The sequence below is a fragment of the Aquarana catesbeiana genome, linkage group LG07, assembly GCF_042186555.1.
Source record: "Aquarana catesbeiana isolate 2022-GZ linkage group LG07, ASM4218655v1, whole genome shotgun sequence".
Lineage (NCBI taxonomy): Eukaryota > Metazoa > Chordata > Amphibia > Anura > Ranidae > Aquarana > Aquarana catesbeiana.
In genome coordinates this window covers 232444680-232471335 of record NC_133330.1, presented here as the reverse complement: position 1 = coordinate 232471335, position 26656 = coordinate 232444680, and the positions used below count along the sequence as shown (strand labels likewise).

The window sequence follows — 26656 nt, the reverse complement described above, 5'->3', positions numbered from 1 at the left end:
TCCCAAGTCGTCCCAGTGTGAACCGACCCAGTGCTACACCAAGAAAAGGTATTTGAACTTCCCTGTAACTCTTCTTCTACCTCTTTCCTGCTACTTCTTCCAGTTATCTCCCATTAAAGCATTGGAAAAGTACTAAAGTGACTGGCACCTACATTGTCAGATGATAAGCTCAACGTGGACTCTAAGTCTGGTATTGGTGAAACTACAGGTAAAAAGGTGATGGTAACAGCGCGCTTTAAATCAGCAGCTCCACCGTGAGTTATTGCTACATGTATATAAAAAATTATTTGTGAAGCTCCAAAAGGACCAGCGAAAAACAAAAAAAGTCCAAAGTGCTCAAGTGCTCAAGTGACTCTTGTGTTCAGAGAATTGAGTGACTGGTTCACATTAGCACCACATGAAAGTCACGTGACTTGCAGCACCACTATCATTCCTATGCGACTTTGATAGATCTGTTTCTTTTTTTTTAACCCTCACCTCTCCTCCCTGGTCATTCTTGCTGCTTAAAAACGTCCCCCTAAGCACATTCCATTCACATCTCAATGTTGTGCCAATGCACGTTTCTGCTAGCGGTTTCTTGAGCATTTTTCAACTGTAAATGTGCACTTAAAAGGGCTGCCCTACAAGCGACAAATGTCCCACCGTAGCACTAGAACATGCACAGAAAATGCATGCTTAACTTTTCTTTCTTTCTTTGTTCAGAAATGCACAGATGTGAATGAATGGTAATCCAAGAATGATGAGTGTTGCCACGCATTTTTGAAATACACAGCAAAGCACACTTTTTCTGTGCGGATTGGCGCTTGTTCGGAAATGCACAGGTACAAATGTAGCCTAAATGATAACATAAGCTTGATGCACATTAAGCAGCTTGCTGTGCAACCAGTTGGTGAGAGCCCAGTCTCTGTACTGGGAGCTCCCTGTGCGGCGCGTTCCCAGCACAAAGAGAGGTACGAAGATATGAGGCCTCACAAATAAGGACCTACATCCGCATAACTGTGTACTGTCAGCAGGAAAGGGGTTAAAGAACTTAGGGAGTAATGTACTTAGAGTGCAGTGCTCATGAAATGTAAAACACAGTGAGGGCAATTTTTTAAAACTGGAGCAGACAGATGGGTTGATTTTACTAAAACTGGAGAGTGCAAAGTCTGGTACAGCTCTGCACAAAAACATTCAGTTTCCAGATTTTTTTTAATCAAAGAATGATTGAACATATTGAAGTTAGAAGCTAATTGGCTACCTTGCACAGCTGCACCACATTTTGGACTCTTCAGTTTTAGTAAATCAACCCCAGAGTTAAGAGCAGTTGTGCATGGCAACTTATCAGCTTCTATCTTCAGCATGTTCAGTTACCAGTATGCTTTAAAAATGAAAGCTAGGAGCTGACTGGTTGCCATACACAGCTGCTCCAGCTTTGTCTATAGTGCAGGAGTTGGAGTGCGTAACCCACAGGCCCTTTTACAGAGTACAAACAAAATTAACCACTCTTCCCAGTATAAGTCATCCCCCATAAATCTGTATTCCCCATAATGCAGATCATGCCCAGCACAGACCCCCCCCCCATTGCAGACATCCCCCCCAACAAAGACCCAATGGGCCAAACCAACCCCACAGCACAGACTATCCCCCTGAGCACTGAACCTTCACCACAGAACAACCTCCCCTTGCACAGACCCCTGAACACAGACTGACCCCCCAACACAGAATCCTCAGCACAGAACAACTTCCCCCGCACAGACCCCTAAGCACAGTTTAAGCCCTCCAGCAGAAGCCCCTCAGCACAGATCAACCACTCCAGCACATATCCCCTCAGAAGAGCTCAACCTCCCCAGCACAAACCCCTTAATACATACTCTCTCCATTACAGACTGATCCCCCTAGCATGGATCCTCCCAGTACAAACCCCTCAGTACAGAAAACCCCCCAGCACAGACCCCTCAGTACAGATGGACTTTCTGAGGGCAATCTGATCCCCCAACACAGACCCTCATCTGTACAGACTCCTCCCCAGCACAGACTGGCCCCCCTATAAAGACAGACCTCCCCAGAGCAGACTGACCCCTCAACACAGACCACCTCAGTACAGACAGATCTCCCTAGCACAGACCCCAAGTAACAGATCAATCCCACCAGCAAAGACCTCTCATCACAGATTGGCCCACCCACCACTGGCCCATCAGCACAGACCCCTTAGTACAGATGTCCCCCAGCACAAACCCCTCAGTACAGACTCCATCCATCACAGACCCCCCCAACAGAAACCCCTCAGAACAGACTCCCCCCTCCCCCAGCGCAAGCCCTTCAATACAGATAGACCACCCATTCCAAACCCCTGCACAGCACAGACACCCCCAGGTATAGACCGCTTAGTACAGACTGACTCCCATTACATTCCTAAATATTCCCCAGATACAGACCCCTCAGTCCAGATACTCCAGACACCCCTCCCCCTCATTACAGACAAAACCTGAAAGAGATCTATTATTTACCCACTCTCCTGAACATATATTTTTTATTGCTATTTGTATTCCACTTCCCATCCCTATGACAGTGGAAGTCTTAACATTGAGGCTACAGACAACAATAAAAGCCTAAAAGAAGTTCTAATGCCTTCCCCACTCAAACAAATACACAAGAGTTTCATGTTAAGAGAACAATAGAGTATGATTGCGGATTAGTGGCTATGGATACTGAACGTTCTACATTGCCCATTGCTTTATTAATTATGGGTTGAATTGCAAGTAATACAAATTTGTATTTTTTGTATATCCACTATCTCAAGAAAGGAACTAACAGGAACATTTTTCAATTGTAGTGATTCGGGTTTCAGCATCTCTGGGAACAATGATGGGGTAATGTCAGGTTGCAGGACATGTTCAGTAACATAGCTCCCAACTGTCCCTGATTTTGAGGGACTGTCCCTGATTTGGAGCAATGTCCCTCTGTCCCCCATTCCTCCTCATTTGGCCGTCATTTTGGTCTAATCTATATTGATGTATATAAAATGCACTTTTTATCTATCAAAAAGTGTTTTCCAGCGCTAAACCTTTCATCTGATTTGTAAATTGCTGCATTTGTAAATTCCAAAAGCCAATATAAAGGAATAGTAGTGGTAAAAAAAAGCACTCGTGGGTTTAACCAATCTTGTTTTTTTGTACAATTCTCCTTTAAGGGGGCGTGGCAAGGGGTGTGTCCTATGCCTGCATGCTTTTGCTGATTGGTGTCCCTCATTCCCATTTCAAAAAGTTGGCAGGTATGCAGTAATGAAACGTAAACATACACTAACAACATGGCTAACTAAGGCCTGGTACACACTACAGTTTTTTTTCGTGCAACCCCTGGTTTGCATGAAAAAAGACTGTCAGCTCCAGTCGTGAGCCGCTGTACTAACCATGTAAGGTTAGTCCAGAGATCTCCCCCACTGAGCTGTTGTGTTCTGAGAGGACAATAGGACGGTCATGCAACACTGTACCCAAACAAGATTTTTAGCATTTTCTTCATACAAATAGAGCTTTCGTTTGGTAGTATTTGATCACCACTGTTTTTTTAAATTTTGGCTAAACAAACGAAAAAAGACCTAAAATTTGAAAAAAAAAAATGTCATAGTTTGTAATAATATTTTGCAAACAAGTCATTTTTCTCCTTCACTGATGTGTGCTGATGAGGCTGCCCTGATGGGCACTGATGCACACTGATGGGGTGGCACTGGTGGGCACTGACAAAGAGGTACTGATGAGGCTGCACTGATAGGCAGCACTGATGGGCATTGATAGGTGGCACTGAAGGGCATTCATAGGTGGCAGTGGCACTGATAGGCAGCACTGATAGGTGGCACTGATGAGCACTGTTGGGAATGCACTGATAATCAAGACACTGCTAATTATCAGTGTCGATGTCCCTTTAACACAAGACGGTTATCTGCTTTATTCTTCTCTCCTAATGCTGACAGTGTGAGCAGAAAAAAGCCAATAACCGGCTTGTGTTGAAAACCATTATTAGCTGTCATTGGACACAGCTGATCACATGGTAAAGGGACGCTGTGATTGGCCCTTTACCCCAATCTGTGATCAGCTGAGTCCCTCGGATCACAGAGGGCGCTGCCTGCGCGGCGCAGGGGGCGCATAATCACAAAAGGACGTCAATAGACGCCCTCCCGGAAAAGTAAGCCTGTGCTGTAGCTGTCATTTGGCTATAGTGCGGGCGGCAATAGATTAAGCATCAGTACAAAGACAGTTCATATGCTGACAAGAAGCATGCTGATAGGAGGATAATGCAAAGTGAAAGAGAAATGATCTTATTACTAATGCTTTTCCCTTTACTGTCCATTCACAAGCTGAGGTGGGTTCAGAACTACCTCAACTCAGTGGAATGGGTAGAGAGATGCTGGACATCGGTTAATGTGATAAAAGCAGTTTTTGTAGTTTTTTTAAACAAATTATACAGAAAAATATAAATGTAAATAACAGGTCATCCATATGAGACCCAAAACATTAAGAGTATATAAGAAGGGGTTATGAAATAAAAGGTCTTAGGAGAGGTGGTAGATGGGTATATGGGAGATAGGTTAAGAAAAAGAGAGAAAGAGAAAGTATCTGTTGATATTTGAAAATATTAGTGCATCATAAATAAAAAAACTCTGTCTCTGTTATAAATAGCTCATCTCTAGACTTGGTATAGACGTATCAACATACCATATCTAAGTGTCTACAGCATCCTACCAATCTTATAGGAGTAATAGTTCCAGCTGGACCAGATGTCACAGATTTATATTGTGCTTATCCTGAGACATAAACACCATCTTTAAAGTGGTTGTAAACCCTCACATGTACCCAGTGAAGTGAACAGCCTCAGATGATACACAGGGATGTAACAAATCCTCCTACATAGGTTTTACTTGTTTACATGCAGTCTTCTCTTTTCTACAACCCTTCAAAAGGGCAGAAAAGAGTTAAAATCTTTCTACATCTGTTAGTAATACAGAGGAGGGAAGAGGAGAGGCTGCAGTTACAGTGCATAAGAGCTGACTGGAGTAAAAGAACACATCCTCCTCCACACAGCATAAGTACTGTGTTGTGAATACACAAGCTCCATGCTGAGCTCCCCCCGGATACAAGTTATATCTCATGTGTCAAGAAAACTTCTCAGAAATGACTCATGCTGATAACAGAGGAACGAAGCCCCAGAGAGAAACGAGACTCATAGCTTTGGGAAGAGATAAGTAAACACTACAGATATATGTGCTTTGCTCAGGTTTCATAAATGAGATATACAACCACTTTAAAGCGGAGTTCCACCCAAAAATTGAACTTCCATTGTTCGGATCCACGAAAATCTGCTCCATGTCCGGCCCCTCCTCCGTCGCCCCACTGTCTTCTGGGAGACACACAGGTCCCAGAAGACAGCAGGGACCACTCAAAACACGCATCATGACTCGCGCATGCGGAGTAGGGAACCAGGCTGTGAAGCTGTAAGGCTTCACTTCCTGATTTCCTTACTAGCAATGCAGGCACCTCCACTCGGAGCTGAGGGACGAGTCGGCTTCGGGTGAGGACAGGCGGACAGGTAAGTGTGCTTATTTTAAAAGTCAGCAGCTGCAGTATTTGTAGTTGCTGACTTTTATCTATTTATTTTTTAGGCAGAACTCCGCTTTAAGCTTTCATCATTTTATTTACTTATTTACTACTCTTTTTCAGTCTACAATGGTTTCGGTATTGTTCCTGTTTCCAAAATCTATGTATTATACATGGGCTAACACAAAGGGATTTTAATAAAATAACGAGACATAGTTTATAATTTTCACAATATTTATTTATCTTGGCATTTAATTAAAAATGGCCACTGTGTTTTTCAAGGGGTAACCTGATAATGATTAAATTTAAATGAAATATGAGCCAACTTGGCTAAAAATTTGTTAAACAAAATGACACGGTGTCCATCCAGACAATGCTGGACGACTACTCCCCCACTGAACAACACCATGACTTCTCAGAAATAGGGAGGGTAGGTGGGAGTTGCGGTCCGGTCCGACACCTAGTGACTGACTGCCCTCAGCTCCTATTCTCTGCTCCCTCCACACGAGCTTTACACACGCCCATTCTGTCCAGTGCACTGCTTGATACCGCCGACCAATCCCATGGCTATTGCTGCTTAGGGATACCGCTGCAACCAATGACAACCTGTGAATACAGAAAGCCGGGAGAAGAGATCTGCAGACCCCCTTTGAGCTATTCCATGGTGGCCCCGCATATTGCTGTGACTTTTCATGGGCTAGCACAAAGGGATTTTAATAAAAGCACAAAGGGATTTTAATAAAATAACGAGACATAGAAACAGTTTATAATTTTCACAATATTTATTTATCTTGGCATTTAAATGAATGGCTAGGGTGTTATCCAAGGGGTAACCTGATAATAACTTAAATTTAAATGAAATATGAGCCAACCTGGCTAAAAATTTGTTAAACAAAATTACACGGTGTCCATCCAGACAATGCTGGACGACTACTCCCCAAAGGCTGAAGCAGGAAGAGAAGCTACTGGCTGAGGCCCCCCCAACACCGTGGCTGTTTAAATCAAATTTTGTAGGCCCATATTAAATATGTCTAGGTCAATTGCAGATAAATGCACCAAATCATCGCAAACAAACCCGGAACAAAACCTTCTAATTCAGCGTGGCGAAATGATAATCCACCAGACGAAAACAGAAAGTTATGAATGGTCCTATTGAGACGTTTCCTAACCCTATCCACATAGCATAAGCTACCAGAGGGAGACCAGATAGGCCTAGGAATCATCTCAGAGAATGCTAAAACAGCAGATGGAAACAGAATCCTGACAGAATAAAGGACCCTTTAGAGCAGATCCCACGTTTTGACCTTCCCTAGATCATTAGTCCTGGCGTGGATGACTAAAGCTTGAGGAGAGGACCAGATGCTAGCCAAATAAATCAAATGGTCTCTCAGATTCCGCCACCTTACCCCTAATGCCGACCAATAAACTGAGAATTTGTTAGCATCCAGATCTAGATTGGAGGAGTAGGTCCTAGTTCGGCATGTTTAGCAGCCCAGAAAACATAAGAATGACCCATTATCCAGACATTGGATTTGGAAGAATCTGAAAAAGAGAAGTCACAAAGTTAGTAGATCTGGGCGGACACAGGGGCATAACTACGACCATAGCGACCCATGCGGGTGGTATGGGGCCCGCAGCCGAGTGGGGCCCAGTGAGGATGAGAGCACCGCTGGCACAGTCTCCCAGCCAGGGGAAGAGAGAGGAGAGAAAGAGGCGAGCTGTCCGTATCAGCAGAGAGCTGAATTGCCCGATGTAATAGCTTTCATTAGAACTTCCAGTGTTCCCGGGGCTCACGTCACATAGCTCCACCCCTTGGCCTGGCGCCTTAGATAGACAGAACGCCGATCCAATGCGGGACATGTGATGTCATCAAAGGCGTCGGGCCAAGAGGTGGGGCTATGTGACGATGAGCCCCGGGAAGACGGGAAATTCAAATGAAAGCTATTACAGCGGGCAATCCCGCTTTCTGCTGATCCGGTTGGCTTGCCTCTTCCTCTGCATAGGTGAGGCTGTATGGGGCACAGGCAGACCAGGCTGTATTGGGCACAGGCAACGCTGTATGGGGCACAGGTCATGCTGTATGGGGCAAAGGTCACGCTGTATGGGGCACAGGTCACGTTGCATGGGGCACAGGTCAGGCTGCATGGGGCACAGGTCATGCTGCATTGGGCACAGGTCACGTTGTATGGGGCACAGGTCATGCTGTATGGGGCACAGGTCACGCTGTATGGGGCAAAGGTCACGCTGTATGGGGCACAGGTCATGCTGCATTGGGCACAGGTCATGCTGCATTGGGCACAGGTCACGTTGTGTGGGGCACAGGTCACGCTGTATGGGGCACAGGTCACGCTGTATTGGGCACAGGTACCGCTGCATGGGGCACAGGTCACGCTGCATTGGGCACAGGTCACGCTGCATGGGGCACAGGTCATGCTGTATGGGGCACAGGTCACGCTGTATTGGGCACAGGTCACACTGCATTGTGCACAGGTCACGCTGTATGTGGCACAGCTCACGCAGCATTGACACTAGGGCAGCTGTGGGGGGGTTGTTTGCAGGGGGGCCCCATACAACATTTTGCTATGGGGCCCTGCTATTTCTAGTTACGCCCCTGGGCGGACATATATCTTGTACTTATCACCGCCCAAACAGCCTACCATTTTCAAAACACCTGCAGATAAACCCATAGAATCAGCTGTGGTAGCCGCCCCAATCCTAAAGGAATGAGATGAAAAGCAAAAACCTGAAAGATTCAGGCGTTTCAAACAGGAATCTAATACAACTGAAAACTGGTACCTTGTTAAAGAGCACAGGTCCTGGTGAATAAAAAAGGAATCAGTAGAAGTAGGTCTAACTGAAAGATACTTGGCAACATGTGAGACCGGGCATATTACAGGAATAGTGGAGCTGGCTAGAGAAATCCAATGGCCTCTACCTACACTCAGGTATTTGGACCTACAAAGGAAAAAGGTACAGGAACACCTCACCTAAAAACACATGGCAAAAATGAAGAAAAGAGATAGACCTTTTATTCATGGCTGTAAATTCCCCAACCCTGAGGGCTACAAAAAAAGGCAATTGCAAAGGCAACTCTGAAGAGGAAAAGCTCAAGCTCCGAAAAACAAACCGCCTATAATCACACGTAGGTCTGGACCTCCTAAGGCCTTTGAGCAATTGACTAACCTGAAAGAAAGAAGTTAATGCAGGTAAACTTGCAAATTTCCCTTTGCACCATGAAAACGTGCCCCTGTATCATCAGAATCTTTATTATTAATGCTCCATGCACCAGTAACCTGTGCTCCTTCCAACTCTTTAACATCAGCACCAATAGATTGTGCTCCTTTAAATTGCGGGCTTAAACTCCATTATACACCACTTCTTCCTGTAAAGCAGATTCACTCAAACCTTGCCACACAAAACCAATGTCAGCTATAAATCAACAGAGTGAAAATTTCCCTTTGCACCATGAAAATGTGCCCCTGTATCATCAGTTAATGCTCCATGCACCAGTAACCTGTGCTCCGTCCAACTCTTTAACATTAGCACCAATAGACTTTAGACCAAAGCTTAATTAAACAAGTTGAAGTAAGGATGGCCATACACTATACAATTTTCTTGTACAATTTTCCTTTAGATTTACTAATACCATATAATATGAGATCAAACCTAAACACTTTCAATTTGTATGCAATGAGGCAGGCCCGTGCACCACATAGTTGAAGGAAAATCTAAAGGAAATTGAATAAGAAGATTGTAAAATGTATGGCCAGCTTTAGAAGCTGATTGACTACCATGCACAGCTGCACCAGATTTTGTAAATCTGTTTTAGTAAATCAAACCCCTATGTTTGCAGATGGAGCATACGGTCAGAGCCCATTCTCTTCCTTTTAGGCAAGAATGTGCTGACATCATAATTGAGGACAGATCAGTATTAAAAACAAATGTATGCATTGAATCTTAGATGTCTACAAGACGACTAAGGGGTTGATTAAACTGTGCACACTGCAAGTGCAGTTGCCCCACAGCTTAGTAAATGAGATGAAGTTTCACTTTTCCTAGAATACCCAATCACATGCAAGGAAATTAAAAATAAATGGCATGTTGGCTTGCACATGATTGGATTATGGACGTCAGCAGAGCTATCCCTCATTTACTAAGGCAGGCAATACACGGTGGGAATTTCTTTCCCGCAGCCACATGTTGCAGGAAAGAAATTTGCACGATTCCCCCATCAACACCAACAGTGCTGACAGGGGAATCCCTCCTGCCGAGCAATTGTCTGCTCCCGGCGGGGGAGCAGGGGAAGCCGTCTCTATCGAGAAAAAAAAGACAGTTATTATTGCTAGCAGTATGAGAATCCGGCAGGCTGGTTGTACCCAAGTTGATTGATAGATCAACTTGGTACATTCAGCCTGCCCATTAATGGTTCAGATCTTGGCTGGTTCCTGCTGAACCGGCAAAGATTGGAACCGTGTATGGCAGGCCTAAACTATGAAGCAGCTACACTTGTAATGTACATAGGGGTTTATTTACTAAAGACAAATCCACTTTGCACTACAAGGGCACTTGGAAGTGCAGTCACTGTAGATCTGAGGGGGACATGCAAGGAAAATAAAAAACAGCATTTTTACTTGCACATGATTGGATGATAAAATCAGCAGAGCTTCCCCTCGTTTTAGATCTCCCCTTCAGATCTACAGTGACTGCACTTCCAAGTGGCTTGTAGTGCAAAGTGGATTTGCTTTTCATAAATCAACCCCATGGTCTATTTGCCTTTAGTAAACCCATCCTAATAAGTTCAAACTAATACTCTGTACTTTACAGAACTTTTTTGGCACCTGTTTCCAGAGTTAGTGGAGTTTCAAATATCATTAAAGAGTTTCACATATTAAAAAATTAATTAACTTCATCTTTATTTTCCAATAATAAAATGTAGTATTGAAAAAACGAAAATGGAATGTTCTCGCTTTAAATTGAACCGCGCTGTTTCTTTATATGCATAATGTACCAAACATACCATTTTTTTTTCATTCACATTTAAAAATCTTATAGAGATGTGACTTTAAACACAAGGCTAGCGCTGGGGATAAGCTGGCCAATACAATTTGTTCAACTCTGTATAATTTGAAAACACTGATGCATTCACTGGCATTGGGCATAGAATAGAGCACCAGTATAAGCTGTTCTTCTGGTGCCTTTTCTGCTCTGTAATTAAACTTCTATTTTACATGTCAGCTTTGCGCGTTCTGTGGCGGTACAATAGAATCTGAGCCAACTTCATGTCTGCTCCAGGTCTCATTAATAAAAGGCTGCTTAAGACACACTGGATTTCTACAATTAAGGTGACACTGAATGTGAAATGAAATCACTTGGCATAGCTGTAGTTTTGGCCATTACTACTCTGTACATGATGTATCTCAAGCATTAATAAAAAAACTATACGTCAAATTACTTTTCCCAATGACTTTAACAAATATTTGCTCAGCTATGAGAGACAGAGGCAAGGGGGGGGAAAAAGGGCAGTCCATAACAACTAAACAGTCATTACCACCAACTAGGGATGAGCTTCGTGTTCGAGTCGAACCCATGTTCGACTCGAACATCGGCTGTTCGATCGTTCGCCGAATTGCGAACGTTATGGGCCGTTCGCGCTAAATTCGTGTGGCGCGTCACGGCCCATAATTCACTGCGGCATCGCAGTGCATTGCTGGCTGATGATTGGCCAAGCATGCACTATGACCCGCATGCTTGGCCAATCACAGCGCTGTCAGTAGAGAGAGCTGTAATTGGCCAAAGCCAGGGTGGCTTTGGCCAATTATGGCTCAGGGGATTTAGTACACACCCCACACTATATAAGGCCGCCTGCACGGCGGCCCTGTGTAGTGTGTGTTCCGGTGTGCTGAGAGATAGAGAGAGAGAGAGACAGTGTCATTTGATTTGAGTTAGATAGATTAGGCAGAACAGTCAGTCAGTTAGCTGCACTTACAGTGTATTGTGTATATATATGCATCCCAGGTGTTGCATATATATATATACACTGTATTCAGTTTAGCTAGATCTGTTCCTGTTATCTTCTATCTAGACTATTTACATTTAATGCAGTGCGTCCTGCTCACAGTGTTCAGCTAGATCCGTTCCTGTTAAATTCCTACTGACCGGCAGGCTTGTCTGGTTACAGTATATAAAGCTACCTGAAGAAAATTACAGGTGTTCTATTTGATCCTATTAGTACCACGGTCAGGCAGCTAGACTATTTACATTTAGTACAGTGCGTCCTGCTCACAGTGTTCAGCTAGATCCGTTCCTGTTATCTTCCTACTGACAGGCAGGCTTGTCTGGTTACAGTATATAAAGCTACCTGAAGAAAATTACAGGTGTTCTATTTGATCCTATTAGTACCACGGTCAGGCAGCTAGACTATTTACATTTAGTACAGTGCGTCCTGCTCACAGTGTACAGCTAGATCCGTTCCTGTTATCTTCCTACTGACAGGCAGGCTTGTCTGGTTACAGTATATAAAGCTACCTGAAGAAAATTACAGGTGTTCTATTTGATCCTATTAGTACCACGGTCAGGCAGCTAGACTATTTACATTTAGTACAGTGCGTCCTGCTCACAGTGTACAGCTAGATCCGTTCCTGTTATCTTCCTACTGACAGGCAGGCTTGTCTGGTTACAGTATATAAAGCTACCTGAAGAAAATTACAGGTGTTCTATTTGATCCTATTAGTACCACGGTCAGGCAGCTAGACTATTTACATTTAGTACAGTGCGTCCTGCTCACAGTGTACAGCTAGATCCGTTCCTGTTATCTTCCTAATGACAGGCAGGCTTGTCTGGTTACAGTATATAAAGCTACCTGAAGAAAATTACAGGTGTTCTATTTGATCCTATTAGTACCACGGTCAGGCAGCTAGACTATTTACATTTAGTACAGTGCGTCCTGCTCACAGTGTTCAGCTAGATCCGTTCCTCTTATCTTCCTACTGACAGGCAGGCTTGTCTGGTTACAGTATATAAAGCTACTTGAAGAAAATTACAGGTGTTCTATCCCAGCTTAGTGCAGCTACAGGCCATTAGTATGTCTGGAAGGCCAAGAAGGAGAGGCAGACAGTCACAAGCCAATAAGAGAGGGCAAGCAGGCTCTGTGTCTAGTGCTGGTCGTGGAGACGGTGCATCCTCATCAGCACGTGGCCATGGGACACGCTTGGCCTTTTTTTCGGCAGCTGGCCATGTTGAGCCGCAACATGCGGAAGACTTGGTCGAGTGGATGACCAAGCCGTCCTCATCCTCCTCATCCTCTCTCACCCATGCCCAGGGTGCTTTGTCTGGCAAAGCAGCGGCCTCTTCCCTCAGCTCAATGTCATCAGTGACTCCTTCCCTAGCTCCACCATGTCCTCATGAGGATTCCCTCGAACTGTTTGACCACAGTGTTGGGTACATGCTCCAGGAGGATGCCCAGCGTTTGGAAGGCTCTGATGACGATACTGAGCTCGATGAAGGCAGTAACATGAGCGCGGACAGAGGGGGTGCCCAAGAAGGACAGCAATCTGGCAGTCATGCTCCCCCTGCTGCAGCATACTGCCAGGTTTGCTCCAGTGATGAGGAGGGAGGGGATGATGAGGTCACTGACTCAACGTGGGTGCCTGATAGGAGAGAGGAGGAGGAGGAGGAGGAGGAGGAGGAGGAGGAGGCGGCAGCACATCACCAACGAGGCAGGATGCCCTCCAGGGGCCAGCCTAAGGGCAGCACATTGACTGCATCACACCCCAAAGCTCCACATGTGCAGGGCGCTGCAGTCTCTGCGCGTTATTCAAAAAGTTCTTTGGTGTGGGCCTTTTTTGAGACGAGTGCATCAGATCGCACCGCTGCTATTTGCAACATATGTCTCAAGCGTATCTCGCGTGGCCAAAATATCTCCCGCTTGGGTACCACATGCTTGACCAGACATATGTTGACCTGCCATGCAGTTCGTTGGCAAGCGTATCTAAAAGACCCACACCAAAGAACAAAGAGGATCTCTCCTTGCTCCTCATCAGCTGAGATTTCCAACCCCACTAGACCTTCAGTCCTCTCTGAGACCTGCAGTGAGAGGAATGAAGGTGTAGAATTAGGTGTGTCACAGCCAAGTACTTGTGGGCAATCTGCTTATGGTACACCGACGTCAGATTGTACCAGGCAAATTTCCCTGCCCCAGCTGCTGCACCGCCGAAAGAAGTTTGCTCCCAGCCATCCACATGCCCAGCGGTTGAATGCTAGCTTGGCAAAATTGCTAGCACTTCAACTGCTGCCTTTTCAGTTGGTAGACTCTGCCCCCTTCCGTGAGTTTGTGGAATGTGCGGTTCCTCAGTGGCAGGTACCCAAACGCCACTTTTTCTCACGGAAGGCGATTCCGGCTCTCTACCGGCATGTGGAAGGCAATGTCCATGCCTCGCTGGACAGGGCGGTCAGCGGTAAGGTGCATATTACCGCTGACTCATGGTCCAGCAGGCATGGACAGGGACGTTACCTAAGTTTCACGGCGCATTGGGTGACTCTGCTGGCAGCTGGGAAGGATGCAGGACAAGGTGCAGTAGTGTTGGAGGTTGTTCCGCCACCACGCCTCCAAAATGCTGATTGTGACACACCTCTCTCCTCCACCCCCTCCTCTTCTTCTTCCTCCATGGCCTCTTCCTCGGAACCAGCGGTGCTCCGTAGGCGTTCAAGGGGCTACGCAAGTACGCAGGCCAAAAGATGCCATGCGGTGCTTGAGCTGGTGTGCTTGGGGGACAGGAGCCACACTGGGGCAGAGGTTCTGTCAGCTCTGCAGGGGCAGGTTCAGAGGTGGTTGACGCCACGCCAACTTAAGGCAGGAATGGTGGTTTGCGACAATGGCACCAACCTCCTCTCTGCCCTCCGACAGGGACAAATGACCCATGTGCCCTGTTTGGCTCACGTCCTTAACTTGGTGGTGCAGCGGTTCTTGGGCAGGTACCCGGGCTTACAGGATGTCCTGAGGCAGGCCAGGAAAGTCTGTGTGCATTTCCGCCGGTCATATAATGCCAGTGCTCGGCTGACGGACCTCCAAAAGGAGTTTAACCTGCCCAAGAACCGCCTAATCTGTGACATGCCCACCAGGTGGAACTCAACGTTGGCCATGCTGCAGCGGCTGCACACGCAGCAGAGGGCCATAAATGAGTACCTGTGCGACTATGGCACCAGGACAGGGTCAGGGGAGCTTGGTTTTTTTTCCCCACGCCAGTGGGCCATGATCAGGGATGCATGCACTGTCCTGTCACCATTCGAGGAGGCCACGAGGATGGTGAGCAGTGACAGTGCATGCATCAGTGACACTGTCCCCCTTGTCCACCTGTTGGAGCACACGCTGCGTGGAATAATGGACAGGGCACTTGAGGCAGAACAGAGGCAGGAAGAGGAGGACTTCCTTAGCTCTCAAGGCCCCCTTTATCCAGACAGTGTTCCTGCGTGCCCGCCGATCACACAGGAAGAGGACGAGGAGGAAGAGGAGGAGGAGGAAGATTGTGTCAGTATGGAGGTGGAGCCTGGCACTCAGCATCAGCAGCAGTCTTTAAGGGATCAGTCCCAAGAAACACATGGACTTGTACGTGGCTGGGAGGAGGTGGCTGCGGACCATGTCGTTCTTAGTGACCCAGAGGACTCCGGACCGAATGCCTCAGCAAACCTACGCTGCATGGCCTCCCTGATCCTGCAAAGCCTGCGTAAGGATCCTCGTATTCGTGGTATCAAGGAGAAGGACCAATACTGGCTGGCAACCCTCCTTGATCCACGTTACAAGGGTAAGGTTGCGGACCTTATCTTGCCATCGCAGAGGGAGCAGAGGATGAAACATCTTCGGGAGGCCTTGCAGAAAGGTCTGTGCAACGCGTTCCCAGAGACTGGGAGGTTACAAACTCCTGTTTCTGGACAACGTGTTGCTGAGGCTTCGGTCAGTCAAAGAAGGAGCGGTGGAGAAGGTGGCCGTCTGACCGATGCGTTCAGACAATTTTTTGGTCCGCAGCCCCAAGGTATGATCGGTTCCAGCAACCATCGCCAGCGTCTGTTTTACATGGTGCAGGAATACCTAGGGGCAAGATCAGACTTGGACACCTTTCCCACCGAAAATCCTCTGGGTTACTGGGTCTTGAGGATGGATCACTGGCCAGAGCTTGCACAGTATGCAATTGAGCTACTGGCCTGTCCTGCATCCAGCGTTCTTTCGGAACGCACATTCAGTGCTGCTGGAGGCGTGGTAACCGATCACAGGGTGCGTCTGTCCACCGACTCGGTCGATCGGCTGACCTTCATAAAAATGAATGAGTCTTGGATCACCACCAGCTACCAAGCACCTGATGCTGATGTAACCGAATAATTTTTTTTGAAATCTCAGATCCCTTCAAAGACTGCCTATGCTGATGCTGAGTGACTATCCCTGAGTAATTATCCTCTTCCTCCTCAATCATCACGCTGATAGCTTGTTGCAGTGTTGTGGCACCAGCACCAGTGCCTAAGGCCCAATTTTTCTGCCCCTGTCTAACAGGGGCGTGTAATTACAATTTTTGATGCAATACTTTGCAGCAGGGCTCGTTCCTGCGTTCCAACTAGAGTGTCTGTGAGGGGTTGCAGTGTTGTGGCACCAGCACCAGTGCCTAAGGCCCAATTTTTCTGCCCCTGTCTAACAGGGGCGTGTAATTACAATTTTTGAAGCAATAATTTGCAGCAGGGCTCGTTCCTGCGTTCCAACTAGAGTGTCTGTGAGGGGTTGCAGTGTTGTGGCACCAGCACCAGTGCCTAAGGCCCAATTTTTCTGCCCCTGTCTAACAGGGGCGTGTAATTACAATTTTTGAAGCAATAATTTGCAGCAGGGCTCGTTCCTGCGTTCCAACTAGAGTGTCTGTGAGGGGTTGCAGTGTTGTGGCACCAGCACCAGTGCCTAAGGCCTAATTTTTCAGCTCCTGTTCAACAGGGGCATGTAATTACAATTCTTGATCTAATATTTCACAGCAGGGCCCTGTGAGGGCTTACAGTGTTGTGGCCACAGCAACACCTAAGGCCCAAATTTCTGCTGAGTATATAGGGCAGGACCCTACTTTCAAACATCTAACTTACAAACGACTCCTACTTGCAAACGGAAGGAGACAACAGGAAGTGAGATGAAATCTACCCCTAGGAAGGGAAATTCTCTCCTGTAAGAGTTAATATGGGAAAACAAGTTCTCCTTTCCACTGATGCTTTCCAATCCTTGTTCCACAAAAAAACCCAAATTTTCAAAAAACATTTTTCATTGGGACAAAAAAGTGAGGTGAAATCTTCTGAAGAGGAGGAAAGACAGCAAAACAAATGTCACAGGGGTGATAACCCTTCCCTATGTTTTCCAAAAAGCTTAGAAAAGATTTTTTGGCTGGAGCTAAACACGTTAAAAATGTTCAAAATTACAAACAGATTCTACTTAACAACAAACCTACAGTCCCTGTCTTGTTTGCACCGCCTGTATACTGCTGTTCAGAGTATATAGGGCCTGGTGGCCCCACACCTTTCCTTATTTTAATTTGGGTGCGGGGTTCCCCTTAATATCCATACAAGACCCAAAGGGACTGGTAATGGACTGGGGGGTACCCATGCCGTTTGTCTCACTGATTTTCATCCATATTGCCATGACCCGACATGACATTAAACCCGCAAGCAGTTTTAAATGAGATTTTTTCCTTTAAAAATGACATTTGGTGCAGGGACTGTTCTAAACATGGGAAACACGCGTCACTTTACAGGCATACTATAGACACCCCCCAGGTACGATATTTAAAGGAATATTTCACTTTTTTTTTTTACTTTAAGCATCATTAAAATCACTGCTCCCGAAAAAACGGCCGTTTTTAAAAGTTTTTTTTGCATTGATACATGTCCCCTGGGGTAGGACCCGGGTCCCCAAACCCTTTTTAGGACAATACCATGCAAATTAGCCTTTAAAATGAGCACTTTTGATTTCGAACGTTCGAGTCCCATAGACGTCAATGGGGTTCTAACGTTCGTGCGAACTTTCGGTCCGTTCGCGGGTTCTGGTGCGAACCGAACCGGGGGGTGTTCGGCTCATCCCTACCACCAACCTTCACTATATTGTCAAAAGTATTGGGACACCTGCCTTTACACGCACATGAATTTTAATGTCATCCCAGTCTTAGTCCGTAGGGTTCCATATTGAGTTGGTCCACCCTTTGCAGCTATAACAGCTTCAACTCTTCTGGGAAGGCTGTCCACAAGGTTTAGGAGTGTGTCTATGGGAAAGTTTGACCATTCTTCCAGAAGCGCATTTGTGAGGTCAGGCACTGACGTTGGACGAGAACGTCTGGTTTGCAGTCTCTGCTCTAATTCATCCCAAAATTGTTCTATCAGGTTGAGGTCAGGACTCTGTGAAGGCCAGTCAAGTTCCTCCACCCCAAACTTGCTCATTCATGTCTTTATGGACCTTGCTTTGTGCATTGGTCGAAATCATTTGGTGAAAGGGGGATTATGGTGCAGGGTTGTTTTTCAGAGGTTGGGCTTGGCCACTTATTCCAGTGAAGGGAACTCTTAAGGCGTCAACATACCAAGACATTTTGGACAGTTTTATGCTCCCAACTTTGTGGGAACAGTTTGGGGATGGCCCTTTCTGTTCCAACGTGACTGTGCACCAGGTCCATAAAGACATTGATGAGTGAGTTTGGGGTGGAGGAACTTGATTGGCCTGCACAGAGTTCTGACCTCAACCCGATAAAACACCTTTGGGATGAATTAGAGCGGAGACTGCGAGCCAGGCCTTCTTTTCCAACATCAGTGCTTGACCTCACAAATGCACTTCTGGAAGAATGATCAAACATTCCCATAGACACACTCCTAAACTTTAAGGACAGCCTTCCCAGAAACGTTGAAGCTGTTATAGCTGCAAAGAGTGGGCCAACTTAATATTGAACCCTATGGACTAAGACTGGGATGCCATTTACCACTTCAGCCACGGAAGATTTTACCCCCTTCCTGACCAGTGCACTTTTTACAATTTGGCACTGCATTGCTTTAACTGACAATTGCGCGGTCATGCAATGCTGTACCCAAACGAAATGTGCGTCCTTTTTTCCCACAACTAGAGCTTTCTTTTGGTGGTATTTGATCACCTCTGAGGTGATAAAAAAGAGTGACAATTTTGAAAAAAAAAACAATATTTTTTTCTTTTTGCTATAATAAATATCCCCCATTTAAAAAAAAAACACATTTCTTCATCAATTTATATATTATATATATTCTTCTACATGTTTTTGGTAAAAAAAAAATCACAATAAGCATATATTAATTGGTTTAAGCAAAAGTAATAGCTTCTACAAAGTATGGGAAAGATTTATTCCATTTTTATTATTATTTTTTTTTACTAGTAATGGCAGTGACCTGCGATTTTTAGCGGTATTGCGACATACAGATCGAACTTTGGGACCATTGACAATTATACAGCGATCAGCGCTATAAAAAAGCACTGATTACTGTGTAAATGTAACTGGCAGGGAAGGGGTTAACACTAGACGGCGATCAAGGGGTTAAATGTGTGTTCCCTCAGTGTGTTCTAACTGTATGGGGAGGGGACTGAGTAGGAGAGGAGACATATCGCTGTTCCTACTTACTAAAACAAATGACATGTCTCCTCTCCTCTGACAGCAAAGGGATTTGTGTGTTTACACACACAAATCCCCACGCTGGCGCTCGTACATGCGATTGCAACCGCTGTCCACGCGCATCAGGTCCCCCGCCATGCAGCGCGCGCTCTTTGGTGGTTGATAAGGGGAAGGATGTACCCATATGGGATTTTGCCTAGGAGAGCCATTCTGCTGCAGTATATCTGCGTAAGCCGGTAGGGAACCGGTTAAAGTTCATGTGCGTGTAAAGGCAGGTGTCCCAAAACTTTTGACAATATAGTGTACCTAGCACTCACACATACACCAATCAACATTATGATGACCCACCTAATATTGAGTAGGTCCCCCTTTTGCCATTATGGATGCCACTAGCATTTGGATGCCACAGCAGTTGTGCAATTAATGAAAATATGCCTAATATGCATCTAAAATGACTGAGTGCTCCCGACCATTCATAAAGACATGGCCAGACACACTCCTGCCTTTTTCTGTAGTACGTCTCTAAGAAATCCTGTGCTGAAGGGTGTGGTTGTTACTCAGCTTTGCCAGCACAGACCACTGCAGTGAGAGAGCAAGAGGAAAAAGAAAAAAAATATCTGTCCAAATAAATATAAATCTAAAAAATATGAATATTAATAGCTATGAAGTAAGCATATGGACTATTACAGTGATGGCGAACCTATGGCACTCGTTCCACAGCTGGCACACAGAGCCCTCTATGTGGGCACGCCAGGAGTGTCCTCCGTGGCCGCCGTTGACTTTTTTTTTATATACTTGATGATGACTCAGCTCGTCACTGCTCTGCCCTCAGTCTCTCTCTCCTGCAAGGTGCTGTCTGTAGATCCATACGGCCGGGGCGCGGCGCCGCACACTCTAGTGGAGTCCTGGCTCCTGCTGAGTAATCTCTCAGTGAGGGAGGGTGCAGTGTCAGGCAGCGCGGGTAGCGGGCCTCGTGGCGGGAGAACAGGACAGAGAAACTGGAAGGCAGCGAGTCAAGCCCAAGGAGCCAACTGTCTGAGCCTGAGACTGACTCTGAATGGCAGTGGAGCAGCACATGGATTATCAGCAGAGCCCCCATCAGATGTGCCACAACAATGCCAATCAGTGCCCATAAGCTGCCAGTCAGTGCCCCATCAGGAATGCCTGTCAGTGTTTATAACAGTGCCAATCAGTGCCCATCACAGTGCCAAATCAGTGCCCATCAGTAACACCTGTCAGTATCTCATCATCAGTGCTGCCCATCAGTGCCATCTATTAGTGTCCATCAGTGCCACCTGTCAGTGCCGCCTATCAATGCCCATCAGTGCTGCATATCAGTGCCACCTATCGGTGCCCATCAGTGCCGCCTATCAGTGCTCATCAATTCTACATATCAGTGCCTCCTCATGACTGCCCATCAGTGCCACCTTATCAGTGCCCATCAGTGCTGCCTCATCAGTGCCCGTCGGTGAAGGAGAAAACTAAATTTTATAACAGAAACAATGTGGGTCTTTTTTAGTTTGTTTAGCAAAAAATAAAAACCCCAGGGGTGATCAAATACCACCAAAAAAAAGCTCAATTTGTGGTAAGAAAATTATAAAAATTCAGTTTGGGTACAGTGTCGCATGACCACACAATTGTCATTCAAAGTTTGACAGCGCTGAAATCAGAAAATAGTCCTGGGCGGGAAGGGGGGAAATCACCCGGTATTGAAGTGGTTAATCATGTACCACATTTTGGTTTTTTTCCCCTGCACATGATTAGGTATTATTTCCAAAGTTGGATTTCACCACATTCACTTAGCTCTGGGTAAAATCCCCTGGCAAGGTAAAAGGCCTGCGTGCCTTTAGTAAATCAACATATTTCTTTCCAATGATCCATTTTTAAAAAAAATAAGTTTTTGCTCCTGAAATGGTTAATGCTATAAAAGCACTTAGTGACAAAAACGTTACTATGGTGTGGAATATTATCTGTTATATACATATGACAACAATGTATAATGTATATTCTAATCTGTACAAAGCAAATTGGGCATTAGGTGTAACATCCAATAAAAATAAATACATTTATTTTTTCGTACTCAGTAGGATGCAGATTCTTTGGGGTTAGTGTTGCTCTGCAACATTTGTGTATAACAGACATCAAGCTCTATTTGAAATGACTGCTGGAATATTACCACCTATATAGTATATGTCCCCAGCCTACAGGTAAGCTCTTCTCCAGCAATCCACAGTCGGCATTGCAATTTAAGATGATTTTCTAACTAAAGCATACCAACTGCTGTGATAAAGAGAGACTTCCTGATTCCCATGGCAACCAAAGCCATTCCAATATAATAACAGCAGCCCCCAGTTGTACTACGCGTCTCCATACACACTCTTAAATCAATTAAGAGAATATAAAAGAACACTTATTTATTGTCTATACCATTAGTCACTGCTTAAAATATTAACTTATAATACTACAGAATAGTATACAAATACCCACGTAGGCATAGACACACTTGCTTACCTTTCATGAGTTACCAAACACTAAAGCCTTGTACACATGATCGGATTTTCCGCAGACAAAACCTCGGACTTCTGTCCGAAGGCGTGTGCCTGGATTTTGTCTTGCATACAAATGGCAAGGAATTGTTGCCCAACAAACACGAACGTAGTGACATACTACATGGTTTTTCAGCTCTTTAGCGCCACCCTTTGGGCTCCTTCTGCAAATTTTGTGTTAGTAGAAGTTTGGTGAGTGTTGATTCGCGCTTTTCAGTTCACGCTTTTCAATTCGTGCTTTTCAGTTTGTTTCTGAATGGCCGTTCGTCAACCAGACATGTTGTGGAATCAGAGGAGATAACGTGTTATTTATTATTGGCCTTGGAGTTATTGCTTTGACACAAGTCCAGTCCAGGAACAAGAGAAGGAGGATTTCTTGGGTCAAAACTTGGTTGCTTTAGTAATCTTGACCAATTATGTCATATGCCTTTGCTGCGTTCCAGGAGAATAATCCAAATGATTTTCGGAATTATCTCCGGATGACGGACCCTTGCTTTCACCAACTCTTGGCATTGTTGACCCCCTATATTAACCTCCCTGGCGGTATGATTATTTCGGATTTTAGGTGCTGAAAGCGGTACAATTATTTTGCATGGAAATTTGGCGTTTTATATTGTAGGTCTGTAAATCTTAACAATAACACACTTAAATCTGTCCAAACCAGAGTCTAGTAGATATCCTGGGTATGATAAAGTTTGAAACACAAAAACATAAATTATAATATAATAAATAAAAATAAATAATTAAAAAAAATTTAAAAAAATAGTAATAAAATAAATTTCCCCACAATTCACTATCGCTCAATTCTGCAAGTGTTCTAATTTACTATCGCTGTTTTCTAGCTGGTCTAAAGCCACTTTTGACGTAAAGGGACACTTTTTGGTTGCTATGGACAATCTCCAGTTTCCAGGCAGAAAGAACAGTGTATATCATGTAAAACTGCATGCAGGGCATGGGCCAGAGCACTGGGGACAAAAGGGATGTGAAATCATTTCATACAGTACTGTAATCTGTAAGATTACAGTACTGTATGTGTTATGATTTTGACATTTTTTTGAATTTGCCGCCAGGCTCCGCCCCCGTGCGTCGCGCCGCTCGCAGGGAACGGAGCCTGGCACAGAGAGACTTCGGAGGAGGACGGAGCCCTCGGACACTGCGGGGGACATCGCAGGATCCCGGGAACAAGGTAAGTAACGCCGCCCCAGGATCCTGCAATGCGATCCCGAGTGTGGCTCGGGGTTACCGCTAATGGTACTGAATTTTAACCCCGAGCCACACTCGGGAATACCGCCAGGGAGGTTAAGAATCAGGGCACATGCATGAGGCTTTTATTTTATTTTTTAGTTGAATAATAATGAATTGATTTGTTATGTTTGCTATATTTTTGGATGCATAGAATGCACTTTTTGGTTAAGTTCTATTGGCCGATAGCATGTCTAATTTTATTTGTTTTCTTTTTTTAATGCACAATAAAAAAATTGTGTAGAATAATACTTGGCTATGGGTTTTACTTCAAATGACAGTTTGGGAGTAGGCAGTTACTTTTAAAAAAAATACAATGTAAAATTGACAACTAGGGGACAATGGTGTTGTGGTAACTTGCCAAAAAAAAAAGCATGTCCTTGGCTCGTCCTTGCTTCCGAGCATGCGGGTTTGTACTTTGGACTTTTGTCTGAGGGACTTGTGTACACACGCTCGGAAAATCCAACAACAGACATTTGTCCGTGAAAAATTTTAAAATCTGCCATCCAACATTTGTCCGCGGAAAATCTGACAACAATTGTCCGATGGAGCATACAAACGGTCAGATTTTCCGCCAAAAGCCTGTCATCACACTTTTCCTGTTGGAAAATCCGATTGTGTGTACGCGGCTTTAGGTTTTGCTTAATAAGGCAAAGAGGAAAAGGGTAACAAATAAGGGGCTATTACCTAGAGCAACCAAAGATTGAGTCATTCAGCGACTACTATAAACTTCAATGCAATTGGTTTCCTTAATTTTTCTACTCAGTACTTTAAACAAATCATGCAGAGAAACTGTCTTTTATTGTTTTAGGTTAAATGGATAAGAGGTGATTGGTTGCTAATAGTTAGTGAACTGTGCATTGCTCTTTGCCCTTGCATATGACCCACTAATAGAAAAAACTGAAAATGAAAATTACTGGAGGGAAGGTAAAGTGAATATATTGAACTCTGCTTTGCCCTGTGCACAAAGCTGTGACCAAGGTCATGCTGGAGCAAATATGAATCTGTGCAGATTTTTCATGGCTCTCTGTCCATTAAAAGATAAAAGTGTAAATAGGTTAGTGTATTTCTCTTACTTATACTGCATTTTAATAAGGTATACAGTGCCTTGAAAAAGTATTCATACCCCTTGACTTTTTCCACATTTTGTCATGTTACAACCAAAAACGTAAATGTATTTTATTGGGATTTTATGTGATAGACCAACACAAAGTGTCACATAATTGTGAAGTGGAAGGAAAATGATAAATGGTTTTCAACATTTTTTACAAATAAATATCTGAAAAGTGTGGCGTGCATTTGTATTCAGCCCCCTTTACTCTGATACCCCTAACTATAAATCTAGTGGAACCAATTGCCTTCAGAAGTCACCAAATTAGTAGAGTCCGCCTGTGTGAAATTTAATCTCAGTATAAATACAGCTGTTCTGTGAAGCCCTCAGAGGTTTGTTAGAGAACCTTAGTGAACAAACAGCATCACGAAGGCCAGAGAACATACCAGACAGGTCAGGGATAAAGTTGTGGAGAAGTTTAAAGCAGGGTTAGGTTATAAAAAAAATATCCATCATCCAAAAATGGAAAGAGTATGGCACAACTGCAAACCTACCAAGACATGGCCATCCACCTAAACTGGCAGGCCGGGCAAGGAGAGCATTAATCAGAGATGCAGCCAAGAAGCCCATGGTAACTCTGGAGGAATTGCAGAGATCCACAACTCAGGTGGGAGAATCTGTCCACAGGACAACTATTAGTCATACACTCCACAAATCTGGCCTTTACGGGAGAGTGGCAAGAAGAAAGTCATTTTTGAAAGAAATGCATAAGAAGTCCCGTTTGCAAGAAGCCATGTGGGGGACACAGCAAACATGTGGAAGAATGTGCTCTGATTAGACAAGTCCAAAATTGAACTTTTTGACTTAAAAACAAAACATTACGTGTGGTGGAAAACTAACACTATCACCCTGAACACACCATCCCCACCGTGAAACATGGTGGTGGCAGCATCATGTTGTGGGGATTCTTTTCTTTAGCAGGGACAGGGAAGCTGGTCAGAGTTGATGGGAAGATGGATGGACCCAAATACAGGTCAATCTTAGAAGAAAACCTGTTATGCCCCGTACACATGGTCGGATTTTCCGAAAAAATGTGTGATAGGACCTTGTTGTCGGAAATTCCGACCGTGTGTGGGCTCCATCACACATTTTCCATCGGATTTTCCGACACACAAAGTTTGAGAGCAGGATATAAAATTTTCCGACAACAAAATCCGTTGTCGGAAATTCCGATCGTGTGTACACAAATCCGACGGACAAAGTGCCACGCATGCTCAGAATAAATAAAGAGATGAAAGCTATTGGCCACTTCCCTGTTTATAGTCCCGACGTACGTGTTTTATGTCACTGCGTTTAGAACGATCGGATTTTCCGACAACTTTGTGTGACCGTGTGTATGCAAGACAAGTTTGAGCCAACATCCGTCGGAAAAAATCCTAGGATTTTGTTGTCGGAGTGTCCGATCAATGTCCGACCGTGTGTACGGGGCATTAGAGTCTGCAAAAGACTTGAGACTGTGGCAGAGGTTCACCTTCCAGTGGAATAACGACCCTAGACTTAAAAATTTCTGTTCACAGACGCTCTCCATCCAATCTGACAGAGCTTGAGCTATTTTGCAAAGAAGAATGGGCAAAAATTTCACTCTGCTGATGTGCAAAGCTGGTAGAGACAGCCACAAAAAGACTTGCAGCCAGGGCAGTTTTTTCCACTGGGCACGCTGGGCAGTTGCCCGGGGGCCCCACTTGTCTGGAGGGCCCCATCCAGGGCCGATCCTCAGTGCTGCAATCTGCTGCTTAAGTTGACTGACTGCACTGGTTGCTCACTTGCTAGAATCGCCGTCCGCCCGGCGTCTAGCTAGCAACCAGTGATGTCAGTCAGAGGCCGCGGCTGCCCCAGAATTCATAGCACACCGCGGCTGCCCCAGCTGCTAGTGAACAAGCTCCGCCCACCTCTGCCATGTTTTTCAGACAGCATGGAGAGGGAGCGGAGTGGAAAGACGACCCTTGATAGCTGGGGCTTCCTTGCTGCTGTGAGTGACACACTGTACTGCACCAGGCCACTGTCTGTGCCCCTCAAAAGCTGCCACTGTGCCCATCAAACACAGCCAATGTGCCCATCAAAGCAGCCACTGTGCCCATCAAAGCTGCCACTGTGCCCATCAAACGCAGCCACTGTGCCCATCAAAGCAGCCACTGTGTCCATCAAAGCAGCCACTGTGCCCATCAAAGCAGCCACTGTGCCCATCAAACGCAGCCACTGTGCCCATCAAAGCTGCCACTGTGCCCATCAAAAGCTACCACTGTGCCCATCAAACGCTGCCACTGTGCCCATCAAACTCGTGTTATATTGGCCAAACGTTGTGTTAATATTTAAACACTGATTTTGTTGGAAGTAACAATAAATATATTCTTTTTGATCGTTTGCATTTTATTCTTGTGCGTGATTGTGTAGACAGGGCCCCAGTGCACTGTATTGCCCGGGGGCCTATAATGCTCTTAAGATGGCCCTGCTTGCAGCTGTGATTGTGGTGAAAGGTGGTTCTAAAAAGTATTGACTCAGGGGGCTGAATACAAATGCACGCTACACTTTTCACATATTCATTTGTAAAAAAAAAAT

The 26656-nt window shown here is 45.1% G+C and overlaps 1 protein-coding gene across 4 annotated transcripts in view; it reads right to left on the bottom strand.

Moving 5' to 3' along the window:
- The window catches only part of LOC141103471 (uncharacterized), a 277006-nt gene that overhangs the window by 179364 nt on the left and 70986 nt on the right, over positions 1-26656 (bottom strand). The window lies entirely within an intron of this gene.